The sequence below is a fragment of the Pongo abelii genome, chromosome X (assembly GCF_028885655.2).
Source record: "Pongo abelii isolate AG06213 chromosome X, NHGRI_mPonAbe1-v2.0_pri, whole genome shotgun sequence".
In the NCBI taxonomy this organism is placed as follows: domain Eukaryota; kingdom Metazoa; phylum Chordata; class Mammalia; order Primates; family Hominidae; genus Pongo; species Pongo abelii.
In genome coordinates, this window is record NC_072008.2 from 22,503,107 (window position 1) to 22,530,188 (window position 27,082).

General features: G+C 37.9%; 1 long non-coding RNA gene across 1 annotated transcript in view; it reads right to left on the reverse strand.

The window, feature by feature from the left end:
- Positions 1-25,682, reverse strand: part of LOC129052847 (uncharacterized) — a 52,349-nt gene extending 26,667 nt beyond the window's left edge. Inside the window, exons 1-2 of the long non-coding RNA XR_008517968.2 lie at positions 25,563-25,682; positions 10,553-10,610 (exon numbers count right to left, since the gene is read on the reverse strand). This is a non-coding gene — a long non-coding RNA (uncharacterized LOC129052847). The remainder of the gene's footprint in view (positions 1-10,552; positions 10,611-25,562) is intronic.
- Positions 25,683-27,082: the final 1,400 nt, after the last annotated feature.

Sequence of the window (27,082 nt, forward strand, 5' to 3'; positions counted from 1 at the left end):
AACTGAAGTTCATACATTATTCAGATTTCCTCAAATCTTCCCTAATGTCCACTTTCTGTTCCAGGATCCCTTCTAGGATGCCACATTACATTTAATAGAAGTGTCTCCTTAGGCACCTCTAGGTTGTGAAAGTTTCTCCAACTTTCCTTATTTTTTGACTATCTTGACAGTTTTGAGGATTACTGGTCAGGTATTTTGTAGAATGTCCCTCAGTTGGGATTTGTCTGGTGTTTTCTCATGATTAAACTGGGGTTATGGGTTTGTGGGAGGAAGACACAGAAGTAAAAGGTTATTCTCAACACATTATCTCATAAATACAGGCTATCGATATGACTTTCCACTGTCAATATTGATGATCATCTGACTGGTATGTTTGTCAAGTTTCTCCACTGTCAAGTTACTCTTTTTTTTTCCCCTGCCTCCCTTTCCATATTATACTCTTTGGAAGAAAGTTACTATGGGTAAGTAACATACACTAAAGGAGTGAGGAGTGAGGAGTGAGGAGTGAGGAGTTGTGCTCCACCTCCTTAAGGGCAGAGTATCTCTGTAAACTATTTGGAACTCTTCTACTTGGAAGATGTGTTTATTATGCCCCATTTATTTAATTATTTAATCACTTATATCAGTTTGGATTCATGGATATTTATATTATTACTTGGGTTGGGTTATAATCCAATACTACTTTATTGCTTAAATTGTTCCAGCTCTTTTATTTGGCTCCTGTACCCCCGTGTCATACCTCCATCATTATCTGTTGTTTTCTTTTGCATTTTTTACTTTCTGGAACTATGAGATGCTCCAGGATCATCTTAATGTGGTAGATTACACTGATTGATTTTTGTATATTGAACCACCCTTGCATACCTGGAATAAATCCCACTTGATTATAGTATATAGTTCTTATTTAAGATTATTGGATTTGCTAATATCTTGTTGAAGATTTTTGTATGTATGTCAGTAGTTAACTAATTTTATTTTATTTATTTTTTGAGACAGTCTTGCTCTGTTGCCCAGTCTGGAATGCAGTGGTGCGATCTCAGATCACTGCAACCTCTGCCTCCTGGGTTCAAGTAACTGAGATTACAGGCAGGTGCCAGCACATCAGGTTAATGGGATTTCAGCATGTTGGCCAGGCTGGTCTCAAACTCCTGACCTCACGTGATTCACCCGCCTCAGCCTCCCAAAGTGCTGGGATTACAGGCGCCAGCCACCGCATCCAGCTGCCTAATTTTGTTCTAATTAATTTAAGAACTTTTTTCAGCTTTGAGGTAAAATCAACAAATAAAAATTTCATATATTCAAGGCGTACAATGTGATGTTTTCACATACATATGCGTTATGAAAACATTATCATAATCAGGCTAATTAACATGTCCATTACCTCGCATAGTTACTTTTTTGTGGTAAAAATACTTAAGATTTACTCTCTTAACAGTTCAAGTATAGAATACATTATTACTACTTATAGTCCAGGCTGTACATTAGGTCTCCAGAACTTATTTATCTTAACTACAAGGTGGCATGTATGTTGACGAGAGATATTGGTCTGTAGTTTTCCTTTCTTGCAGTGTCATCTTGTTTTAGTATTAGGGTGAAGGTACCCTGATAGAATGAGTTAGGAAGCGTTCCTTTCTGCTCTTCTGCTTTCTGGGAGAGATTGTGGAGTATTGGTATCATTTTTTCCTTAAATGTTTGATAGAATTTACCAGTGAAACTATCTGGGCTTGATAATTTCCTTTTTTGTAAGGCTATTTTATTGATTTTTTTTTAATTGATAATCTTAAGAGTCCTATATCTATTTCTTTTTGTGTAAGTTTTAGTAGTTTGCATCTTTCACGAAATTAGTCCATTTCATCTAAATCATCAAATTTGTGGACACAGAGTTGTTCAGAATACCATATTCCTATAGTATCTTTTTATATTCATGGAACAGTAGAGATGACCCTTTTTTCATTTTTAATATTGATAATTTCTCTCTCTCTATTAGCTTGGTTAGGGTTTTGTTAATTTTACTGATTTTTTAAAAATAAATCGCTTTTGGTTTGTTAATTTTCTCTATTGTTTTCCTGTTTTCAATTTCATTGATTTAGGCTCTAATTTTTATTTCTTTTCATCTGCTTGATTTAGGCTTAAATTGCTCTTATTTCCCTAGTTTCCTAAGGTGGAAACTTAAGTAACTGATTTTTCAATCTTTATTTTTTCTAATATATGCATTTAATGCTATAAATTTCCGTCTAAGCATTGCTTTTGCTGCATTCGACAAATTTTGACAAGTTTTAGTTTCATTTTCTTTTAGTTCAAAATATTTTAAACTTTTTTGATACTTCTTTAAGTCATGTGGTCTTTACAAGTGTGTTAGTTTACAAATATTTGGGAATTTTCCAGCCATCTTTGTGTTATTAGTTTCTAGTTCAATTTCACTGCTGTCTGAGAACATATTTTATATAATTTTTACTCTTTTACATTTGTTAAGGTATGTTTTATGGTACAGAAAGTGGTCTGCCTTGGTGCATGTTCCATGCAAAATGGAGACGAATGTGTACTCTGCTGCTGTTGGATGGAGTCATTCATAAATATCAATTAAATTAAGTTGATTGATAGTGCCATTCAGGTCAACTGCATGCAGCCTTAATTGATTTTCTGTCTGCTTGATCTAACAATTACTGATAGGGGTGACAGGGGATGAAGTCTCCAACTATAATAGTGGATTCCTCATTTCATCCTTTTAGTTCTATCTGTTTTTGTTTCATGTATCTTTAGAGGCATTCATGTTTAGGGATGCTAGGTCTTCTTAGAGAACTGACCCTTTTATTATTATGTAATGTCTCCTTTATCCCTGATAAATTTCCTTGCTCTGAAATCTGCTTTGTCTGAAATTAATAAAGCTACTTCAACTTTCTTTTGATTAGCGGTAGCATGGTATATTTTCTCTATCACTTTACTTTTAACCTATCAGTCTTCACATTTAAAGTGATGTTCTTGTAGACAATATACAACTAGGTCTTGTTTTGCAGCCACTATGACAATCACTGTCTTTTAATTGCTGTATTTAGACCATTCATATTTAAAGTAATTATTAATATATTTGGGTTAATATCAATCATGTTTGTAACTTTTTTCTTATATATTACCGGAAGCTTCCTTTTCTGTCTTTCCTGGTTTGAGTTGAGCACTTTATTTCATTCAGCTTTTATCTCTTCTCTTAGCATAGCAATTATACTTATTTAAAAAAGCTTTTTAGTGGTTGCCCTAAAGTTTACAAAATATATTTTAAACTAATGTAGGTCCACCTTCAGACAACATTACTGCATTTCATGTGTAGTGCAGGTACCTGATAACAGTGTATTCCCAACTTCTTCCTCCCTTCCCTTGGGACACTGTTTATCCATATGCTATAATCACATAATACATTGTTCGTATTGTTACTTGTTACATATAACAAGCATATAACTGTATATAATAATAAAGAATAAGAAAAATAAAATATTTTATTTTACATTCATTCATTCCTTCTCTGACATAGATCCTTTCTTTATGTAGGTCCAAGCTTCTGACTTTTACAGTTGTCTTTCTGCCTGAAGAAAATCTTTTAACATTTCTTGCAGGGCAGTTCTGCTAGCAATGAGTTATCTCACTTGTTTGTCTGAGAAACAGACATTTGACGAATAATTTTTATATAGAATACCAAGTTGGTGATTTTTGTCTTTCAGTACTTTAAATATTTCACTCTACTCTTTTTTTTTTTCCTTGAGACGGAGTCTTGCCCTGTCGCCCATGCCGGAGTGCAGTGGCGCGATCTCGGCTCACTGCAAGCTCCGCCTCCCGGGTTCATGCCATTCTCCTGCCTCCGCCTCCCAAGTAGCTGGAACTACAAGCACCCATCACCACGCCCGGCTAATTTTTTGCATTTTTAGTAGAGACGGGGTTTCACCATGTTAGCCAGGATGGTCTCGATCTCCTGACCTGATGATCTGCCCGCCTCGGCCTCCCAAAGTGCTGGGATTACAGGCATGAGCCACCGCACCCGGCCTACTGTTTTTTTTGTCTGAGAAACATTCACGAATAATTTCTTTCTATATAGAATACCAGGTTGGTGATTTTTGTCTTTCAGCACTTTACATATTTCACTCTAGTCTCTTGCATGGTTTCTGATTAAAAGTCAGATGTAATTCATATTCTCATTCCTCTACAGGTAAGGTGTTTTTATTCTCTGGCTTCTTTTAAGATTTTTCTCTTTGTAATTTTCTGCAGTTTGAATATGATATGCCTAGGTATATTTTTTGGGATTTATTATGGTTGCATTCTCCGAGCTTCCTGGATGTGGTTTGCTGTCTATCATTCATTTTTGAAAGTTCTCAGTCATTATTACTTCAAAAATTTCTCCTGCTCTGTTCTTCTTTTTTCCTCTTTTTGGTATTCCAATTGCACACATGTTATATCTTGTGAAATTGTCCCCCGGTTCTTAAATGTTATGTTCAGTTTTTTTTTCATTGCCTTTTTCCTCTTTACATTTTAGGTTTTTTTTTTTTTTTTTTTAATTAACTTACCTTTAAACTCATTGATGCTTTCCTTAACTGTATTGAATCTACTGATGAGTCCACTGAAGGCATTCTTCATTAGTGTTAAAGTGCTTCCGATTTCTAGTGTTTCCTTTTGATCCTTTCTTAGAGTTTCCATATCTCTGCTTACTTTACTCATGTGTTCTTGTATGTTGTCTATTTTTTCCATTAGAGTCCTTATCATATTATTTATTGTAATTTTATATGCCCTGTCTGGTAAGTCCAGCATCTGTGTCACACCTGAATCTGGTTCTGATGCTTGCTTTGTCTCTTGAGACTTTTTTTTTTTTTTTGCCTTCTGGCATGGCTTATATTTTTTAATTGAAAGTTAGACATGTACTGCGTAATAGGAACTAAGGTAAATATGCCCATGGTGTGAGGTTTATGTTAATCGGGCTAGGAGTTGGGCTTTGTTTTATGTTTGCTGTAGCTATAGGTACCAGAGGCTTCAAATTCCCAAAGTACTTCTTCTCAGAGAACATCCATGTCTTGCAAGCTCTTTCAGGTGTAATTTACTCTTGTTATACTGGAGCCCGGTTGGTATGATGAGAAAGTGTGGAGGCGGTCAAGCATTCTACAATCTTCCACTTAAGTCTCAGCCTTTTACCTGACTTGCATCTCTGACCTGTGATCACCAAGAATCAAAAGGGAAGTGTTTCTTCTTGTATAGTTTCTCCCTTCCCAGTTAGGTGAGGAACGCTAGAGGGGGCTATGGTGAGATCTCTGGGACAACGCTATGCTAAAGTCCTTTCCTCTGAAGACAAGGCCTTTGTTATGGAGAAGGTTCTGGACATATTTTACCAAGATTATCCGTCTACTCTCCCTACCTAAGCCACAAGGGTACCTTTGTTGACTCTTCGCGGTGAGAACCTAGTGGGGATCCTGGAGATAAAGTCAATGAAAGTATGGTGGCCCCAAGGAGTTTCTCAGTCTCCAGCCAGTCCACACTCCTCAGTCTCCAGAAACTTGTCAAAATTACTAAGTGTTCCTACCGGTTTACGGCTCCAGTGGCTTCTATTTTAGGTAAGCAGATTGTGTCTGTGACTCCGGATTTGCCTGTTACCAGATTTCAGCATGGTGATTTGACTTACAAATTTAGTTCTCTGAGAAGTCCAAAACAACTTGTTGAGTTTTAGTTTGTCCAGCTTTTGCTTGCTATAAGAATGGGAGTGACAGTTTCTAAGCTCTTTACATGTCTGAGCTGTAACCGGGAATCATAGTGATTTTTGAAGATAAGATTACCACAACTTTTTATAAAACCTCAGAAAGGTAGTTATTATTCTCTTTATTTTACACATAAACCAGTGGAGCTTTAGTGAAATTGTGTGTCCAAGACCATTTGTCTGTAAGTCTAAATGGTTCTAAAGCCTATGCACCTTAGTTTCTTTGAAAATAGCTAAAAACACTATCAATATTTTCATGTGTACAGATGCTTATACATTGAAATATTTCTTGCTTTCAAGTTTGTGCCTACATTTTGAGACCCTCAGAGGCGGGGGCCGGGGGCGGGCGGTGCGGTTGAGTAATAGTACAGGGCAAGTTATTATCATTAGTTCAGGCAATTAACTTATCAGTTTATTCCTTTTCCCTTCACTCTGCTCTCCCATTGCCCTTTTCCTAGCTTCTACCAGGGACAATCACTGGAAAATCTTCAATAAGTATCTTATTTTATTTCATTTCATTTTAAAGATCTTATTTTTAGAGCAGTTTTAGGTTCATAGCAAAATTGAGAGGAAGGTACAGAGAATTTCCATCTACCCCCAACATCCACACACATGCATACATAGAGTCCCAAATTATCAACATCCCCCACCACAGTGGTACATTTGTTACAACTGATGAACCTACTGGTTAATGTTTATTTTTTACTGAAATAGGCTCTTGCAAAATGTGTCTTGTATTATGTGCATGTGTTTTTAATGTGCATAATTGCTATTTTCTTTTCTTTTTTATTTTTTTTGTAAGACAGGGTCTCGCTTTGTCACCCAGGCTGGAGTGTAGTGGTGCAAACATGGCTCACTGCAGCCTCGACCTCTTTTCTTATTATATATTTCATTCAGGTTATTTTTTATTCCTAGCACTGTGATTTTAAAATACATCTATACTGCTCTGTGTATACATCGTTGGTTCAAACTACTGCATAGTACTTCAGCTTTATTATTTCTACAGAAATATTACATATTCATTGTAGAACCACTAAGTGCCAAAAAGTGAGAACTAGAAAATAATGATCACTAGAAATTGTATCATGAGAGAACCGTAGTTGTTATTTTGGTGAACCTCCTGTAAGATACCTCTTTGCAATTATGTATAAATGCATTATGTGTATTCAATTTTACTTACATGGGACTGCCCTGCACATGTTATTTTTTGACTGGCCCCTCTCATTCATCACTGTTTCATGGATAACATCTCATGCAACAAATATAGATCCACAACATGGCTTTTAAAGATCGCTCAGTACTCTGTTGTATGGTTGCACCCCACTTAAATAGTTCCATTTATGGGCATTTTGCTTACATTTATTTTTATTTATTATTATAAACAGTGCCTGCCTCAGCAAACAGCCTTCTGCGGATACCTTTTCCCACTTGTGCAATTATCTCTTCAAAATTGAATACTTTTTGTCCACCACATGAGTTGAGCTGGGTTTCATGCCACCCACAAAATTCATGCTTTTTCTACTGCTTTATGTTGCCCAAAGACTCCAGGACTGAAGTGGCTTCAGCTATTAAATTCTGTGAGTTTATACGTGTATGAACATTGGCAGTGGGGGAAGAAGTCACAAAACAAAGAGGCCCTCTTTTCAGCTCTGCTCCAGTAAGCAGGACCTTTTTCACTTTGTGGCAGAATAAATGCAAATAAATCAGCTGTCAGAAATTAGTAGTTTATATAATTTGATTAAAATTAGAGTTCAACACTAACTTTGATGGAATCAGATTCTCTTCTAAGTATTGTTGATCTTGATATGAAATGTGCCAGAATTATTTAGAGGAACATTATTCTCCCAGTATTTACAACTCAGAAAGATGTATGCCAAGAATCCTCTTTGGTGTATCTGTTTTCCCAAGATATTTTGGGCCGAGATTTGAAAACTCAAAAAATCTAGATACATATGTTTGGGTACATGTTCTTAAATAAACCAAATGTTTCCTTGTTTCAATTTTTAACATGTGGTTTTTCTATATAGTTTATGGAAATCTAATTCAGAGTTCTGATAAATCAATGTTTTTTTGGGACGGGTGGGAAACAAAGCTTTTGTTTAATGCCTTAGCAAAGAGCCTTCTGACTATTTAAACAAAAACTGCCTTGCTTATATGTTGCCCAAAGACTCAAGGGCTGAAGTGGCCTCCACTATTAAATTCTGTGAGTTTATTACAGACAATTTTTTTTGATCATGGTGGGGGTGAGCATGAGATGTTGAAATAAAAACAGCTCCTTACCTGTAACTAAGGTGCAAGTGAAAAAAGCATTTTGTTATGGCGATTTGCTATAGGCTTTTATTAGTCAATTCAACTTCCAATATTACATGGAAATAATTAAGCTTCAATTTTTTAAAATAGTCAATTAAATATTTTAGTGCTATTACTATTCTAGAATAAACTAATTAACAGTTGGAACACTACTGATTCTACTATTTACTACAATAGTTTATTTTTCTCCTGGGTCCACGTGATGAAGTTATGTTTACGATGTTATTATGGGACTCAAACTGGACCAGCATCATTTTTCCTCCTCTCCTCCCTCCCTCTTCTTAGGTGACTGCTCCACTTCCCCACTATGATCAGGCCTGCCTGGGGAGGTCTTCTGCTCCCATCATAGACTGAGCTTCTGCTCAGCTCAGAGGTAACTTGAGAGGAAGGAGATTTGCCCTTTCAGTGGGAAGCTTCTTGAGTCAAAGTTGCATAACCTGCATAATGATCACTCTTCTTTTTGATCACAAACATTAGCCTTGCTCTTTCAGTTTGGTAGTTTTCCTCCATCAAGGGCCTTATACCACCTTCCTCTGAGACTGGGTTGCCATGGTTATGGGTGTGTCAGAACTCCATCACACCCTAACTCCAAGTATGGCAGGATACATGTTCTCTGCTGTTCCTGTATCAGGGCCAGTTTCCTACATTCCTGCTGGAGAGTTCCTCACCATGATATCCCTGGAACAGGCCAATAGTTCTCAAATCCTCTTCATGACTAGGGGGCTAAAATTCTCTAGGACCTTGGGCAGGTTACTTAGCCTCTGTGTGCCTCAGTTTCTTAGTTTGTGAGGATTAAATAAGTTCGTATTTGGAAAGTACTTAGAGCAGTGCCTTGGTGGTGGGAAGGAGCATATGAAGGGTTAGAATTAGACATACCACTAAAATTCTGCGATCTCAGAATTATCAAAGCTGGAATTCTGTTCTATGGTCACACCCCACTGTGACCTTGATTGCTTAAGCATAACTAATACATTTTATTCTAAAATATCCCTATTTTGGAACACTAATTTGATCATATATAAGGGTCTTTTAAAAGGATATATAAAAGGGACTGTATATTAAAATTAGGAATATGTAAATACAATATATTCTGTACTTTAAAAAATTTTGCCATTTGATTGTCAAGATAAATTTATTTAAAAGTTATTGGTCAGTGTGTTTCTAAGAGTCTTGAAGATCTCATGGGCTAGAATATAGTTTCATTCATGCACACATATACCCACAAACATATAATTGTTCCTATCTCTTAGAGAACATTTTCTGTAGATCCCCATGTACTATTTTGTATTTTCCTGTGTTTTCCAATCATTAGTTCAACAAATAATCTGATGCGAAAAACATGCTGTGCCAATAAAATATCCTCAAACCCCCAACAAACCATTATGATAGTCTTATGTTATTTCGAACAGAGAAGCAGGGGCTGCAAATAAACAGCCTTGGCTTGCATCATGACTATAAACAAATCAACTGGGATGGCAAACTGACACACATGAATTAAAGGGTAGCTCTCTCTTCCTTCACCGTTAGCACTATACCTGTACCGGTGTGATGTCTTAGTTTTCTCTAGCTGTTACAACAAATCACCACAATCTTAGTGACTTAAAGACACCACAAATTTATTACCTTCCAGTTCTGGAGGCCATAGGGCTGTGTTCCTTTTTGGACGCTTTTGAGAAGAATCTGTTTCCTTGCCTTTTCTAACTTCTAGAAGCCTCCTTCATTCCTTGCCCCACGACTTCCTTCCTCTGTCATCAAAGCCAGCAGCATAGCATCTTCAAATCTCCCTCTCTGACTCTTCTGCCTCCTTCTTTCCTTTATAAGGACCCTTGTGATTACATTGGCCCAAGCAGATAATCCAGGATAATGTTTCCAGTTCAAGATGCTTAACTTAATCACACTTGCAAAGTCCCTTTTGTAATGTAAGGTTACATGTTCACAGCTTCAGGGGATTAAGACATGGACATCCTTGGAGGGGTACATCATTGTGCCTACCACAGATTTGCTCCTGAGTAAGACCCTGAATACCATCCAGGCACTTGCAGATAGGAACTGTGATAAATTCCTACCAGTTATTATGGTCCCTTTCTTTCCCTCTCCTCACAAGTCTTTCCATACATTTAAACAAGTCAGATAGCTGTTAGTGTTTACTTAAATGATGAATCTACTCTGGAGTGTTGTGGGAAAGTATTTAATGAGGAAGACACCTCCACTCTTTGTGTCTGTCCTTGACAGCTGCATGAAGAAAATAAAACTTGACTCTGAAAGTACATCAGTAAAGAATTACATGATGCCAAACGATGACATGGGTTTTTGAAGCCATTTGAGAAAATGGATATGATTTGGTCCTTATGATTTTTCCTGGGGGAAATGTGAGAGTCTGAATTAGCAAATTCAAAGGGAGCCAGAGAGAGATCTTGAGGACAAGGCCAGTGGCTTCCCAGGTTCTGCATTTCCAGCCCTGAGCAGAGTGTTTGGCATGTCAGAGACGATTACTAAATGATTAGTGGATAAATGACTTACCAAAAGTATCCAAGGAACAGCTTAAGCCCTGGGAAAGATCTGGCCTTTGAAATGTGACCTGCAAAACAAAAATAATGGGTTTAATATCCTCAGGAAAGAGTACACCATCACATTCAGTTTTGTTTCTAACTGCTGACTCACACAGCCATTCCTCATTGATTACTGCTCTGTTGATGTAAAAGAAAACAAACCCCTGGCATCACTCTCCTCTGTCCTTATTTGAAAGATGAAATAGCACAACTGCTTCTCTGTTTATTTTGCTCACACATTACTATTGTTTAAATCACAATTTTCAAATTCATTTCTAGCTTAGTGGATTGATTTTTTATTACTCGTGCTGAGCAATTGACAGTAATGATTTATTACATCTCTGGGATTTTGGCAACTCTTTACTACTCATGGTTTAATTCACAGTTTTCCCTGATGGCTTTAGTGTCTGTGGTATTTGCTCCTGTAAAGTGATGCACCACTGGGAGATGTGTACTTCTGGCCCTGCACTCTGGCCTCAGTTTTCTTTTCTCCTTGCTCCGCGACTGTGTTGACTGGAAGGGGAGAGCGCATTCACAAACAGGGGAAACCTGATGTTTTCTCCTGTCCTAAGAACTGCAGCTATTGTAGCTTTGTGCTACATGCTGGAGGCTGATCCGTCTGAAAGAGGCCAAGGGTGGAGCTGAGAGAGAAGGGTAAATGCACACATCTTAGGGAGATGGGCTACTTTTTAGGCTTCATAACAATGACAACAAATATAGCAACCCACTGTGCCAACCATGAGGCATGTATTAGTACAGGCATTGGCAAATTATATCCTGTGGGCCAAATTTGGGCTACTACCTGTTTATGTAAATAAAGTTTTATTGGAACACAGCCACATCCATTCATTTACCTAATGTCTATGGCTGCCTTTGTGCTGCAGTGGCAGAGCTGAGTAGTTGCAGAGAGACTGTATGACCTATAAAGCCAAAATTATAAGCCCTTTTCAGAAAATATTTTCTGACCCTTAATCTTCATGATATGAAATAGGCTTTGGTAATATCAACACCAGTTTACAGAAGAGGAAATAGATACACTGAGATGATAAATAAAATGCCCGAAGTCTTACAGCTAGTATGAGGTGCAGAGACTGAGTCAGAAGCCAGCAGGTCTGTAACATACTGCCTCGGATAGTTACTCAGAGAATGCAGTAATTGCTAAACCTGCCACATTACCGTGTCTGTCCTATTTCTTTAAATCATTACAGGGTTTGGCTTTATGAAATCTTTCCAGATAATTGTCCATTGTCTAATGGCTTTGTGGGACTTTTAATTTTTTTAATTAAACATTTGTGGGATTTTTAACTTTTTAAAACCCAGAACTGCCTAGTAATTGTTTGAACCATTTGTGTAGACTAGCGGTTCTTACCCTAAGCTACACAGTGGCGTCACTTGAGGAACTCTAAAGGTACTGCCACTAGGTCCTATTGCTTCCATGTCATGATTTCATTGGTTTGGGATACAGTCCGGGTATGATGCTTTTTCAAAAGCATTGAGAGATTCTGTTGTACAGCCAGAATTGAGAACTACTAGAACAGACAATCGTTAAGCCTCACCCTAAAAGATATGAGAAGTCTTTCCTAGTGAGTCAATAATCAATACAAAATGAAGGAAGAGGCCGGGTGTGGTGGCTCACACCTGTAATCTCAGCAATTTGGGAGGCTGAGGCAGGCGGATCACTTGAGGCCAGGAGTTCGAGACCAGCCTGGCCAACATGGTGAAACCCCACCTCTACTTAAAATACAAAAATTAGCCGGGCATGGTGGCACATGCCTGTAGTCCCAACTACTCAGGAGGTTGAGGCATGAGAATCACTTGAGCCCAGGAGGCAGAGGTTGCAGTGAGCCAAAATTGCACCACTGCACTTCAGCCTGGGTGCGACAGGGTAAGATTCCAGCTGAAAAAAAAAAAAAAAGAAAGAAAGAAAAACAAAAAGAAAAAAAAGGAAGGAAGAAAAAAGAGACAAATAACTCATTAGAAACAGGGGCCCATTGTAAACATGTTACAAGTTGGTGAGCCCAATGCAAGAAATATTCCACAGTGCTAAGGATAAAAAGAAATAAACTGAATAAAATATATAATAAAAAGAGATGTTAAGGCTGCAGTGAGCCATGTTTGCACCACTGCACTCCAGCCTAGGTGACAAAGTGAGACTCCGTCTCAAAAAAAAAAAAAGACCAAGAAAATAGCAATTATGCAAATTAAAAACACATGCACACAATACAAGACACATTTTGTGATGATAAGGAAAATTGTGTTACTTTCTAGACTTAATCTTATTTGGGCATAATTATACTGACTTTTTTTGCTTAGGGTGAGAGGAGACACTCATAATTGGAAAGAAAGAGTGGAAAAATTGAACATCCTCCTTTAAAAGGCTACATATGGCTTATGCATTCATTTAAAAACTGCAGTCTATTTCTTCTACAAAATGTATACTTTGAATTTCTCTCTGTTTTAACCTTTACTGAAGGGCAAATTAAATCAGGGCTGATTTAGATTCAAAGAGTTTGTTAACTGACGCCTGCCTCAAGGAATGACATCATAATTATTACCAGCAAATATTGAGTAAGCCCTCACGGGGGACTCTGTGGCACTGTGCTAGTTCTTCATCTCTCAGAAAGTGCACCTTCATTGCAGTGCCTAGAAAAACATAATCACAGCTGAAATTCCAAATAAATATCTCACTCCTCAGATTCTTTCCACTGTTTCTATTTGCACTGATGATAGAGCCAATGTTGTTAAAACAGCGTGAGACTGAACATTTACCCATGAGCCGAGTTCCACAAGCTGTCTGTACTGGCTGGTACATCATTCCCGTAAGAAGAGTGAAATTATTAAACATCACAGAGAGGTTTACAAGATTTTTCTGAACTATCAAAGGTCACATGTGTTTTCTTGGAGACTTCAAGAGAGAAGTGGGGTAGATACATAAAATATCTGAGACACTGAGCAGGTTTATGTCTGTGCAAAAGTGGCTCCCTGTTTTCCTTTCTTAGGCATGACTGTCAAAGCAGCACAAGCATTTCTCTGTGCTCTGGCTAGGGGAAAGGAAATGTATGTTTAAGACTTGGAACATGGGAGATTTATGGGATGTTAATGTGTCAAGTCTTAGTAACCTCTCAAGAAGGCCACTTGTGAAGTCAGACTGTCATCAGTCACAGAAACCAATGCATCTGTCTTCTGAGAAATTCCTCAGAAATGTCTTCCAGAAAGATTATGAAAGATGAAAAATCTCAATACAGTGAAAAGGTATTCTATAAATGTGAATGTTTGCTGCTTCTGGCAAGTTCTGAGCATTCCCTCAACTGAGAAATGACAAAATGATACATGCATAGAATCTATTGAAGAAAATACTGAAACTGATTAAAGGCAGCTACACAAGGATCAATTATTGCATATTTATGAAACTTACCCATCAAAATGTGGCTATACAAAGTGCATTTAAAACACACTCACACAATAGCATGATACAGACTTGCACTCAGCTAAAATTAGATAATGCTTCCTAAAGTCAACCCAGAAAAGCAACCTGACTATCGTATACTATGAAAGTGCTTTAATGATGACATCACAGGCAAGTCCATACAATGTGAATGGAAAAGGATATAACAAAATGTTCAGTCTAATGGTAACTGGGGATCTGGGACACTGGCATGTTTTGCATGTCAGGCATAATCAATATTTAAGGTTGGGACATGTTTTCTTCTTGTATGGACATAGTAAATGAAATAGATATCTCAGCTCATATGGGCTGCTTTCACTGAATCCGACAACCTACGACCAACAATTTTATAAACAACAGAATAAAAACCCAGAGAAAGTAGAGAGCAAATCTTCTGCTGCTGACCATCTGTTGCTTGATCAGATTCCTTTAACATCAGCAGGAAGTTGTGGTTTTGACAGTCACTGACATTTCCCCATTAAGCCTAATGTGCATAATAGGCCTGAACAATATATATCTGCATGGCATATCAGAAAAATAGGCACATAGACCAATGGGACAGAAGAGACAACCCAGAAATAAACCCAAATACCTACAGACAACTGATCTTCCACAAAGCAAACAAAAACATAAAGTGGGTAAAGGACACTCTATTCAACACATGGTGCTGGGATAATTGGCTAGCCACATGTAGGAGAATGAAACTGGATCCTCATCTCTCACCTTATATAAAAATCAACTCAAGATGGGTCAAAGACTTACATCTGAGACCTGAAACCATTAAGATTCTAGAAGATAACATTGGAAAAACCCTTCTAGACATTGGCTTAGGCAAAGACTTCATGACCAAGAACCCAAAAGCAAATGCAACAAAAACAAAGATAAATAGATGGGACTTAATCAAACTAAAAAGCTTCTGCGCAGCAAAAGAAACAATCAGCAGGCTGGGCGCAGTGGCTCACACCTGTAATCCCAGCACTTTGGGAGGCAAAGGCAGGCTGATCACCTCAAGTCAGGAGTTTGAGACCAGCCTGGCCAACATGGCAAAAACCCCTCTCTACTAAAAATACAAAAATTAGCTAGGCATGATGGTGGGCACCTGTAATCTCAGCTACTTGGGAAGCTGAGGCAGGAGAATCGCTTGAACCAGGGAGGTAGAGGGTGCAGTGAGCCAAGACTGCACCATTGCAATCCAGCCTGGGCGACAGAGCAAGACTCTGTCTCAAACAAACAAACAAACAAACAAAAAATCAACAGAGTAAACAACCCACAGAGTGGGAGAAAATCTTCTCAATCTATATCTCCAACAAAGGACTAATATCTAGACTCTACAAGGAACTCAAACAAATCAGCAAGAAAAAACCAATCCCATCAAAACGTGGGCTAAGGACATGAATAGACAATTCTCAAAACACGATATACAAATGGCCAACAAACATATGAAAAAAATGTTCAACATAACTAATGATCAGGGAAATGCAAATCAAAACCACAATATGATACCACCTTACTCCTACAAGAATGGCCATAATCAAAAAATCAAAAAGTGATAGATGTTGGCAGGGATATGGTGAAAAGGGAACACTTTTACACTGGTGGTGAGAATGTAAACTAGTACAACCACTGTGGAAAACAGTGTGGAGATTCCTTAAAGAACTAAAAGTAGAACTACCATTTGATCCAGCAATCCCATTACTGGGTATCTACCCAGAGGAAAATAAGTCATTATACAAAAAAGATACTTGCACATGCATGTTTATAACAGCACAATTTGCAATTGCAAAAATATGGAACCAGCCCAAATGCCTATCAATCACTGAGTGGATAAAGAAATTGTGGTATGTATATATACCATGGGATACCACTGACCTATAAGAAGGAAGAAAATAATGGCATTTGCAGCAACGTGAATGGAATTGGAGACCATCATTCTAAGTAAAGTCACTCAGGAATGCAAAACCAAACATCGTATGTTCTCACTCAAGCAGGAGCTAAGCTATGAGGATGCAAAGGCATAGAATGATACAATGAACTTTGAGGATGTGTGGGAAAGTGTGGGAGGAGAGTGAGAGATAAAAGACTACACTTTGGGTACAATGTACACTGCTCAGGGGATGGGTGCACCAAAATCTCAGAAATCACCACTAAAGAACTTATTCATGAGACCAAACACCACCTGTCACCCCTGCACCCCGCCCCCAAAAAATATATATATATAGAAAGAAAGAAGGAAAGAAAGAAGGAAGGGAGGGAGGGAGGGAAGGAAGAGAAATGAAAGAAAGAAAGAAAGAAAGAAAGAAAGAAAGAAAGAAAAGAAAGAAAGAAAGAAAGAAAAGAAAGAAAGAAAGAAAGAAAGAGAAGGAAAGAAAGAAAGGAAAGAAAGAAAGAAAAAGAAAGAGAGAGAGCGAAAGAAAGAGAAAGAAAGAAAGAAAGAGAGAAAAGAAAGAAAAGCATTTATAAAGGGAGAATCAAGATTAGGAACTAAAATGAAGACAAAAATTTGAACAGCCCTCGCACTGTGTGTCCTATTTTCCCTCCAATCTATATAGCAGTCCATATTAGTCACCACTTGAGCTCCAGTGTTTAAGGTCCAGTTACTTCTCTCTGACTCACTTAGAGAAGGAAGTGTTAGTTCATGCAGCATATCATTACATGATAGAAAAAGGTAGTAATGTATGAACTAAAAGGACTATGATGGCGATATTTAATTTCCTTTGTCCATTCATTCTACAAAATGTTTAGTAGCTACTGTGTGTTACATCGAGGGCTCATTGCTGAATACACAGTGTTAACAAATTACTATTCTCACAGGGAGTACAGTCCAGTAGGGAGACAGCTGTTAAAGGCATGGTCCCCCAAATATACTAAGAATTACAAATTGTGATGCGTTTTATGTAGGAAAAGAGCATGATGTGATGAGTGGGATCAACAAGAGGTCATAAGTAAAACTGCAAGGTCTGGGAAGGCCTCTTTCGGGAATATTTAAACTGAAACCTGAAGGAAAATTGAAAAATTTGCCAGGGAAAGAGTGCTTGTCAAAGCTGTGCTGAGGCTTGCTCAACTCTATCACAGCTACCCTCTCGTGAATGGCTAAACTCTTTCTATTGGTGAGATCTACCACTGCAAGGTCAAGTTGTGACAACTGAGTCTCCTAGCATATATTTGTTTTTACTACTTGGTGCCTCTATTTATTGAATGACACTGTGCCGCATGCTGCTGGGAGAATACTATGATGTCTTCCTGAAGATAAAAATGCTGACTTAGAGCAGTGGCTTCCAAATCTACTAGAGAGCAAGATGATACTGCAATATGTATGCACATTTAGTTTTAAACTAAAAGATAATTAATCTTTATTAATATTTATGAATTGGCAGAGTATGTGTAGACAATTTGTAAATAAATCTACATCATCTTGGGGATATGTCAATATTTTTACTGATAGGTGTGCACAATCAAGTTTGGAGATCACTTGCTTAAAGTAAGCAAAGGATAGCCAGGGATCACTGCACAGAGTAAGCAGAGCCCAAACTCTCCAATCCCCACTCTCACATTTTCATTAGGGCATCTCTTTCATAGCCTAGCTTAGATTCGTCTCTCGTAACCAGAGAAACTACCTTCTCTGATAACATTGATGCATCCTCAGATTTTTCATATCCCTGACAGCTTATAGCACTCCCTGTCTGATTCAAATATTTTGCTATGTTAGTAATACTGCCTTATATTGCTTTCTGGTGTTTTCGTCTGCAGTGGTCCTGTCTTTCAAAGAAGATGTAAGTTGTTGTTCTGGTGCTAGATTGAAATCCAGCTCACTTTTATCTGTCCGTAGTGCTGAGAAAATAAAAGGTACTCACTGAGCACTTCTGGACTACATCTTCTAGGGCCGTGCCATTCAAAGTGTGACCAAAAGTCCAGCAGCATCAGCATCACTTGGAAGCTTGTTAAAGCACATCTAAATTTGCACTGTTCTCTCTCTCTCTCTTCCACAATTCTCCCTTTTCTCCTAAAGGCCCATCATATTAAACCAGTGCCTCTTAAACTTTAATGTGCATGAATTATCTGGGGGGAATCCTGTTAAAATGAAGATTCTGATTCAGTAGGTCTAGACGAGCCTCAAGATTCTGTATTTTGATAAGTTCCCAGGTTATTCTGGTGATTGTGAATGGTGCTTACACCTTTAGATTTCAGGCTCTAAAACTATGCTGCCTGATATGGTAGCCCTAGCCACATGGAGGGATTGAGCACATGACACACGGGATTTCAAAGACTAAGTGTGGAAGAAAGAATATAAAATATCTGATTAATAAGTTTAAATATTGATTATATGTTGCATGGATAATATTTTGAATACATTGGGTTAAATAATACATAGTATCACATTTAATTTCATCTGTTTCTTTTTACATTTTTAATTGAAGCTACTAGAAAATCTAAAATTATATATGTGGTCACATTATATTTTTATTGGACAATGTGGCTCTAGACACTCCTCTGGTACTCTTAAATACAGAATATATGAAGGTAGTGTTATCTATTGAGAATCTATTGAGAATTCTTTGAGCATGAATCTCAAATTCATGCTGCTAAAGTTGCACCAGTTTAGGGACAGCTGAAAAAAACTGTAATTATACATCACAAAAATATCCTTAGAAAGATTTTCTTTCTCATGGAAGTATATACACTATAAATACAACTTCTATTACTCAAAATATTGAGATTTTTGTCAACATTTCAGGTTTCTGTGTGTATGTGTGATTCATAATGTAGGCCTCCTCCTACATGGATGAATATGCATATAAGCATTAGATTAGTCATCTGTAATTAACTTCTTGACAAATATGGATAATGGGTGAGAAAGAATGCTATTATATCCAAAGTGAAATGTAATTGTTCCATAGTTCTTGATATTATGTTCTATTTTTTCAGTCTTTTTTCTGTTTGCATTTCAGTTTTAGAAGTTTCTATTGATATATCATCAAACTCACTGATTTTTTTCTTGGCTGTGTCCAGTCTACTGATGAGCCCATCAAAGGCATTATTTATTTATATTACAGTGTTTTTGATTTCTAGCATTTTAAAATTTTTTCTTAGAATGTCCATCTCTGTTTATATCACTCAAGTGTTCTTGAATGTTGTCTACTTTTTCCATTGGAGTCCTTTCATGTTAATCATAGTTATTAAACCCTTGATTTTCTTTATGGGTAGGTGTGGGAACAGCAGTGGCTCCAGAGTTGCTGTAGAGAGGGTCATCTGATCAGAAGAGAATGGGTAGAGACTTATTTTAAAATTGTATTAGCACTGCAAGCCCATTGGTTTTTACTTGTATTGGAGCTGGATAAAATAGTGGGTAAAATGAGACATAAAATATGAATAGGAGGCAGCTAGGCAGGGAAGGGGGAAGAGTATTTGCTAAGTACATGTTTTGATTATCTATTACCATGTAAAAAACCTTACCTCCCCAATACTCTGTGATACAAAACAACACTCTTCTATTTACAGTTATGGATTCTATGGGTCAGGAACTGGGGCAGGGCATTATAGGGAGGATGTTTTATTTTTCTAAAATGTCTGGGTTTTCATCAGGGAAGACTCAACTGGCTTAAGAACTGGTGGCTGGAATCATTTGGTAGATTCTTGCCTTACCTATCTGTGATGACTCAATGGCTGGGCTCAGCAGGACTGTTGAATAGAGACCTTACAAATGGCTTCTTCATGTAGCTTGTACTTCCCAGAGAAAAGTGACTGGGGTTCCAGGAGAGAACATCCAAGAGAGAGCATCCCAAGAAAGAGCATTCAGAGAGTGATCATTTCACAAATTTAAGGAAGAAACTGCAAGGCTTCCTCTGATCTACCCTTGGAAGTCACATAGCATTACTTCATCTACTTCTATTATTGGAAGAAAGTCACTAAAGACAGCCCATATTCAAGGTGGGAATTAGATTCCATCCCTCAAAGGGGTAGTGGCAAGGTCATATATCAGAAGAATGTGTAGGATGGAAGATGTTGTAGCCATCTTTGGAAAATTCAGCCCATCACATCATACTAACAGAGTATGGTGTGTTTGGGTAACAGAAATTTAATTCTGACTGGAGCATAATGTCACCCTGAAAGACTTTATTTTACTTTTACTTTTCCAGGGGCTATATTCTAGGGAACGACATTCCTTTGATTCTATAATAGGCAACCTGGTATATTAGAGAGTTCATGGGCTGTGGAATTAAAAAAAAAAAAAAACCCTGGGTTAACTTAGTTTATTTTCTGTATTCATTGCACAACTATTTATTGTTCCTTCAAACGTTGTTTTTATCATACTTTTATGCAGAGGGTAACAACCAGCTTATGGGTTGCATTCAATCCTTGGCTTGACTGGAGCCCATTATCCTTTAGTAAAAACACCTAGTGGAGAGAGCTACATTTGTGTCTACAGTTACAAAAAAGGTAAAAGTGTTTTGAAAATCTTTGGTAACAATGGAGTAAAAAGCCCAAAGTTGATGACAGTGATCTAGGCAAGCCTGGGCCTCTTTAGGTATTCGTCTTACTTGGTGTTTTCTTCTTACTTTTCTCTTGGTGTGTGCTTCTTCACATCTTTTTATGTCAGTTATATGTAAATGGTTGTGTTTGAGTCTTTACATAGGTTTCTGTGTATTTCTATGAGTCATTTTGTGGGTGTGTCCCTCATATTGTGGCAGATTGAATTTTCTAAGATGACCAAAAAATATCTCCCATCTTACACACTTATCTATAATGTAATGTTTGCATTTCTTCCACGGAGAGATGAGGTTTATGGTCCCTTTCTTCAAATTTTAATGGACTTGTTACTATGGTAAAAGTGATATTATATGACTTTTCAAGCTACGTTATTAAAAGTGATATGCCCATCTGGCCTTCTTGGGGCATTTGCTCTTGGAAGCCAGTTACAATGCTGTAAAGAATCCCAGCTCACATGGAAAGGTCATGTGTAAGTGTTCCAGCTGATAGCCAGCATCAACAACCAGACATGAGTGAGCAAGCCTTCAGATGATTCCAGCCCCCAGCTACTGAGTTGTCATCATACTTTGAACTTTCCCAAGCAACAGTGAATAGAGGCGAGATAAGTTGTCCTTGCTGAGCCCTTCCCAAACTGCAAATTCATGAGTAAAATAAATGATTGCAGTTGATCTGTACCACTACATTTTGGCATGATTTGTTGTGCAGAAATAGATAACATACATTTTCTGATTCTCTCTGTATGCCTTTCTCCATCTTGATCCCTGTATTTTATTTTCTAACTCTTTTCCGTCTATATCTCTGATCCTTTTTTCTTCTTCTTCCTGCCCTTCTTTAGTTCTTAAATTTCTCTTATAATTTCTTATCTTTTATTTCTTAACCTGCTGTAATATAGAAGAGAGAATTTTATGTTTGGATAGTATTTTGTGCTCCCTTTTGTTAATTTTTAAAGCACAGGAGTGGAATATGTAATCTTCATTTCATTCTAAAACACAATAAAAATAAAGTTACTGTTTCTAATGAAAGCTTTTATTTTTTTGCCTTCCGAGTGTCCATGGCCCTCACAGGAATATTCTCTATCCTACCTCTGGTGCTTCAGAATGGATGAATGTGTGGATAATGTTTTCCTGGTGAATATAGTTTTCATTTTTATAACTTTATTTTTCAGCCCTTGAAAAATGGTATTAATATACTATGGTGGTGTCGTATTTCTTAAAAATATGTTGCTGAACTCTTCCTTTCTAATTCTGATAGACTAAAAAACCTGCCCTTTGGAAAGTGAAGGAGATAAATATTTTCTTTCAATGGTTCTTGAGGTAAGTAAGTTCTCCTAGCCCGAGGATAAAGGCTGAAGGATACAACCTCAGAGGGCTTGTAATAAGGCAGCCTCTGACCTGAAATCTGGAGGGCTGAGTTGAGAATATTTTGAGTCCTTCCCATGTGTGATGTTTTGGAATTTCTTATTTTCATGTCTTTGTATTATCATCAGTTTGCAAAAACTATTCAAATGCAAAACTCAAATATGTCACCATATTCATTTGACTCCTTTATATGAAAAATCAATTACTTTCTACCTGATTCTTTACTTTTAATTCTATACCATGCAACCATGTACCTTTTTATAATAATCCATCCTCTAGAGTAGAAGCCAGTATCATTGCTGAATGGTCTCCATGACCCAGACACATCCCAGTCATTCATCACATTTGTGAATCCTACTTCCTAAATATCTCTCCTTCCTACTTTTGTTGGAGGTACCATGGTGTAGTAATGAAAATAACAAGGCTTTTGGGACCAGTTAGCCTTGGGCTTAGTCTTGGGTCTAATACTGTGACCTGGGGTGAGCTTGACCTGGGGTGAAATTGATTCTCAATTTCTATATCTATAAATTGGGGATTAATAGTGTCTACCTCATAGTGTCTTTGTGATGAATGAGATAAGAGTGTCAAAGTATTTAGAACATAACGAATCCTTGATAAATGTTGGTTTCCCTCTTCAGATCCTCACTCTCTGTCTCCAAGGCTATTTCATTAAACCCTTATCAGGATTGCTGCTTTGTTAATTTCTTTTGTTCATAATTAAAAGCCGACTTCTCATTATGGCTTTCAAGATCCTTTACATTTTGGCAACTGTTTTGGTTCTCTATTGTGGTATAATAAGTAAATCCAAAATTTAATGGCTTTAAATAACAACCTTTTAATTATTTCTCACAATTCTGTGGGTTGGATGATTCTACTGGTTTCTCTTGGGATCTCTCAAGTCATATGGCAACTGGGGCTGGAATAACCAATATAACTGAACTCATATATTTGGCATCTTGGCTTGGATGGTTATACTCAGCAGAGACCCTAGGACTTTAGGGTCTCTCCTTACTCAACCTCTCTATGTGGTATCTTCAGCAGGTTAACAAAACTTCTTATGTAGTATTTTAGGGCTGCCAAAAGTGTAAAACCCAAAAATCCAGGTCTTCTTAAAGCTGAAACCCTGAGCTGCACAAGTCACTTCCACTGCATTTTACTGGCTACAAAGGAATAATTAAGCTAGCCTAGATTCACTGTGGGAGAGGACTACACAAAAGATGGGTTATGGGGAGGCAGAACTGACTGGAGGCCATCTTGGGAGACCAGTTACCAAGTGACAAATTCCTTTTATAGTTTCATCTTCCACATTTCCTTTCAGTGTATTCTTCACTCCAAGTATACAAAACCAAGGATTCTATGTGTGTGTGTGTGTGTGTGTGTGTGTGTGTGTGTTAGGTGAGGTGGGAGGGATAAGTTGTAGGGGTACCGTGCTTTGCACATCCCATTGTCTGAAATGCTGATTCTCTTCTTATATAGATAGAAGTCTTCTCCTCATACTTTTTGACAGTGTATTAGTCTGTTTTCATGCTGCTGATAAAGACATACCTGAGACTGGGCAATTTATAAAAGAAAGAGATTTAATGGACTTACAGTTCCACGTGGCTGGGGAAGCCTCATAATCATGGCAGAAGGAGGAGCAAGTCACGTCTTACATGGATGGCAACAGGCAAAAAGAGAGCTTGTGCAGGGAAATTCCCTCTTATAGAACCATCAGATCTCATGAGACTTATTCACTATCACAAGAACAGCAAGGGAAAGACCTGCCCCTATGGTTCAATTACCTCCCACCAGGTCCCTTCCACAACATGTAGAATTCAAGATGAGATTTGAGTGAGAACACAGCCAAACCATATCAGACAGCTAAAATGTTTACCTCATTTGTGAGGCCCTCCTTAACTCCCACAAAGACTCATTCCTTCTACTTGTCTGGATATATTTTACATTAGCATATAGCCCTTATCAGTCTCTATATTGTTCGAATCTTTCTCTCAAACTTTATCTGAGCATCTCCAAGGCATGACTGACTTTGTTATTGTCATATATTCAGTGTCTTAGTCTGGGTTCTCCCCATAGCAAACACAGAGACAAGGCTTTGAATGCAAGTCTGTTATTTAGAAGGGGGTTCCAAGAAGCTCTATGAGGAAGTGGGAACTGAGACAAGGAAGGGAAGGAAGACAATGCAAAATGTGTTAATAAGCATGTTACTGCTGTGGGCAACTGGGGTTCACTGCTCCTGGGGACTTCTGGGAAACTAGAACTTTTCTAGTTTACCTACCAACTCCCATCCTTCATTTATTGAAGGGATTGAGGGCTGCTCCCTGGAGCATTAGTTCCTGGCATTTGGGCCTTCCCTGTACTCCAGCTTAGCCTGAAAAAAATCCTAAGGTGGAAAGTCAAGTGGTTTCCGAAGAAAGCCAATATTGTGTAAGGAAGGATGTGACAAGAACAAAGGAGGGGGCAGATGGGGACACTGAAAGCATCTGGAACAACCAGTGTCCACAATTTTTTTTTGAGATGGAGCCTTACTCTTGTCATCCAGGCTGGAGTGCAGTGGCACGATCTTGGCTCAGTGCAACCTCTGCCTCTCAGGCTCAAACGATCCTCCCACCTCAGCCTCCCAAGTAGCTGGGATCACAGATGCATGTCACCACACCCAGCTTATATATATATATATATATATATATATATATATATATATATATATATATATATTTGTATTTTTGGTAGAGATGGAGTTTCACCATGTTGCCTAGGCTGGTCTCAAACTCCTGAGCTCAAGCAATCTGCACACCTCTGTCGCCCAAAATGCCTGGATTACAGACATAAGCCACCATGCCCTGCCAATATTTAATCAATAAATGTTGGTTTAATGACACCAATGAATGAGTGAAGCTTGTAGATATTTCGTTTTGCTTTTGTATTTGTGGATAAGGCACAAATAATAAAAAATAGAAATGCCTTTTTTGAAATTAAAAAAAAAATTCATTAGAATGTATGTCTTTACGAATCAGAATTTATGATATCCATGCCAGGTGTGGTGGCTCATGCCTGTAATCCCAGCGCTTTGGGAGGCTAAGGCGGGTGGGTCACTTGAAGCCAGGAGTTCGAGACCAGCCTGGCCAACATGGCGACACCCCATCTCTACTAAAAATACAAAAATACAAAAAAAAAAAAAAAAAAAGCTGGGTGTGGTGGCGCGCATACCTGTAATCCCAGCTACTCAGGAGGCTGAGGCACAAGAATTGTTTGAACCCAGGAGGCAGAGGTTGCAGTGAGCTGAGATCGCACACTCCAGCCTGGGCGACAGAGTGAGACTCTGTCTCAAGGAAAAAAAAAAAAAAAGAATTTGTGATATCTACTAATATATTTAATATTCTTTTATTATTGTCCTCTTCTGAATACTTTCATCGTTCCTGGTAAAAATATCCCATACAACATTACGAGAACGTTATGCAGTATCTAATTGCAATGCTTTGCTTTTGAACATACTGTGTATAAAATGGTGTCAGGCCTCTGAGCTGAAGCTCAGCCATTGTAACCCCTGTGACCTGCACGTATGTGTCCAGATGGCCTGCAGGAACCAAGAAGTCTGGGGCAGCCAAAAACCACAAAGAAGTAAAACAGCCAGTTCCTGCCTTAACTAATTAACCAACATTACACCGTTCTACTATTGTGGCTTGACCCTGCCATACCTTAGCTGATCAGTCGACTTTGTGACGTTCTTCTTCTGGACAATGAGTCTTATGATCTCCCCACGATGCACCTTCTGACCTCCTCCTCTGCCAACAATAGATAACCACCTTTTACTGTAATTTTCCATTACCTACCCAACTCCTATAAAGCAACCCCTTCCCCCCATCTCCCTTCGCTCTCTTTTTGGACTCAGCCCACTTGCACCCAAGTGAAATAAACAGCCTTGTTGCTCACACAAAGCCTGTTGGTGGTCTCTTCTTAAGGATGCGCTTGACAAATGGGATCCATCTAACCTACGGGAAGAGGTTTCAGGAATTTGGGCAAGTTGCACTGGATGGGGAACTGTACGAACATTTTGGCACAGGTTGCATTAATACATTTCCTGATGCATCACTGTTTATGTTAGTTGTAAATTATTCTTTCATTTATAAATTTAGTTCTGTCATTGAGAGACTTCTGCAAAGATTCTATTATGTTTAATTTTACTTTATTTAGAATAATTTGCTTCAGATCAGTTGTCCAGAACCTGCAAAATTACTTTAAAACAAAAATTCAAAAGTTAATTCAGATACAGTGGAACCCTCAGAAAACAGTGATGCTGAGAAATGAGCATATTTATTAACGTCCAGACAAGTACATCTCTCTGGACTTTTTAACATAGTTGTGATGTGACTTGACATGAATTAATCTGTGCAGTAATGAGGCATCTTTAAAAGAAGTGAGGCTCTCAAACCTGGGTGAATATTAGAATTACCTAGATGCTTGTCATAAATATAGATTTCTGGAACCTATCCTTCTGAAATATATATTTAATATGCAAACCAGATCAGTCTGAAGATCTTCCAGGTTTGAGAAATGCTATCTAAAAGGCATGCCTGAATGACATTTAATCTATCTAGATTATTAACTCCTTCTGCTACAAGTAGGCCATGTTTTATATTGATTTGGTTTTCCCTGTAGCATCAGTACAATGTTGAGTAGATAGTGAACCATCAGTAAATACTTCTTAACAACTGTTTTAAGGCCCACCTATTTGCACTTGACTTGATTAGTGGGGAAGTGGTGTTTCAGAAAAGGGGAGACATTGGATAAATACACAAAGTTTCTATTGTTGTCTTGCTGGATTTGCAATTTGGCATCTCAGTGCGATGTTGAATCAGTTCCTTTGCTATTCAACAGAATTATTGAAATCATTTAGTCAAGGGTAATGAAAGGAAGCTACCTTATATTAAGTATGTTCCATTGACAGATACTTTCTGTAGGTTATCTCATTTAATTCTCACAACAATCCTATAAGGAGGTACTTATCCTCATTCTGTAAACAAGGATACAGTTTAGGGAAGGATAAGTAACTTGCTTAAAGTTATATAGCAAGTAAGTGATACAGCTGGGATTAGAGTCCAAGTTTACCCAATCCCAGCATTCATGCTTTTTGCAATTCGCAAAAAGACTCCTTTCAAGGCACCTTCCAAGCAAAAGTCATATACAAAACATGCTCAATTAGTGGTATGGGAAAGAG